The sequence below is a fragment of the Octopus bimaculoides genome, chromosome 16 (assembly GCF_001194135.2).
Source record: "Octopus bimaculoides isolate UCB-OBI-ISO-001 chromosome 16, ASM119413v2, whole genome shotgun sequence".
NCBI classification, from domain to species: Eukaryota; Metazoa; Mollusca; class Cephalopoda; order Octopoda; family Octopodidae; genus Octopus; species Octopus bimaculoides.
In genome coordinates, this window is record NC_068996.1 from 18742944 (window position 1) to 18744970 (window position 2027).

General features: G+C 37.1%; 1 protein-coding gene across 3 annotated transcripts in view; it reads left to right on the top strand.

The window, feature by feature from the left end:
• Positions 1-2027, top strand: part of LOC106873692 (neurobeachin) — a 436667-nt gene that overhangs the window by 422241 nt on the left and 12399 nt on the right. The gene's annotated exons all lie outside the window — the stretch shown is intronic.

Sequence of the window (2027 nt, forward strand, 5' to 3'; positions counted from 1 at the left end):
GTCATCATCATGATCATTGTCATCATCATCATCGTCGTCATCATCATCATCATCATTGTCATCATCATCATCATCGTCATCGTCATCATCGTCGTCATCATCATCATCATCATTGTCGTCATCATCATCATTGTCGTCATCATCATCATCGTCGTCATCATCATCATCATTGTCATCATCATCATCGTCGTCATCGTCATCATCGTCGTCATCATCATCATCATTGTCGTCATCATCATCATCGTCGTCATCGTCATCATCGTCGTCATCATCATCATCGTCGTCATCGTCATCATCGTCGTCATCATCATCATTGTCATTGTCATCATCATCATCATTGTCATCATCATCATCATCCATGTTTTATTTTTCAAATTTCTTTTAAATGTTTCCATGTTCTTTTTTTTCTTTATTCTTTTTGTTTGTTTTGTTTCATTATTTCTCTGCCATTGTTCACCTTGTCACTCTGTTCCAATGTTTTCTTTCTTTCTTCTTCTCCTCTATCATCTTCCTTTTCTCTCATATATTTTTTCAGTCATCTTTCGTCCGTCATCTTTCGTCCGTCATCTCATCTTTCGTCCGTCATCTTTCGTCCGTCATTTTTCATCTGTCATTTTTCATCTGTCATCTTATTCTGTTATTTTCTTATATTTTTCTTTATATCCTTCTTTAATCCTCTCTCTCACTTCACTTCCTCCCACTGTTACCACTACCATCGCCACCACCACTACCACTACTGTTTCTACTACTACTACTACCACCACCACCACACTGCTTCTACTACTCACCTCAGACAAGGCATCTACAAGATATCTACCCCTCTATTTCATGTGCTTCAATTCATACAGTCCTTCCACCCCCACCCTCTCTCTGTCTCTAAATTCCCTGGCTCCTGACAGTCTGTTACAGTTTACAGTACCTCAAAGGAATTATTAAACCTTGAATAACTGTCTGAAGCCCAGGAGGATTTGAAGGGATACAAAGAACAACACCTTCCCTTTTCAACTGGGGACAATCCTCATTCACTACCCTCCCTCTACTACTTCCTAAGGAAAAAAAAAATAGTGGTGAGTATGGGTTGAGACAGTGGTGGTAAGGGGTAACTGTTTTCCAGAACTAACTTATTTTTCCTGTTTTTTTTTTTGTTATTGTTTGAAATTGTTGTTGTTACTGTTATTGTCCAAGGAAAATTATTTTTGTTTATAAAGCTTGGGGGTGAGGGATATTGTGAAAAGGATTTTACATATGTATATGTGTATATACATACATACATACACACACACACACATATATATACATACACATGCACATGTATGTGTGTGCTTATAGTTGAATATAATAAATTAATTCAACAACATATGTACTGTCATCTTCTTTTGCTCTCTCTTACGATGAGAAGCATCTATCTGATTGCTGAACCTAGCAATTGCAACCAGATTCCCTTATATCACATCCTTACCCATCTTAACCCAGGACAGGATAGCTGCTATACATATTGAAAAAAAATGATGGGAATATCCAGACTGCAATGGTTTTGACCATACGGTCAACTCAGTTGGGGGTCTGGGGTTAAACAATAACAACAACACATACACAGAGTCAGGTACTTCAAGTTTGAAAATAAAAATACGATATAGTAGTCACTTCGGATCTTGTTCAAAACGGGGGCACCAGTTTTCATTTATGTTTTATGTATTGTTTTTGGTACCGAAAGACTTTCAAACTTCGTATACTTATCTATTTTGTGTTATAGAACAGAAAAAAAATTTTGTATTCGGAGTTATTTCATGTAAAAAATTGTCTTATTTCGATAATTTCAACCAATCACTGACAAGTATTCAGCTGTTTACACTTACTCCTTTGGCACTTTAAGCAGTGTAAAGCGTATTTAATCTCCATTACTTCTGACATTTTGCAGAGGCAACACACGTGTGTTCGTTTTCCCTAACCCTAACCCTAATTGACTTGCTCCTTCCCTCAAAAACCATGCCTTGTGCCTATAATAGAAAGGTTTATTAGCTACTGCC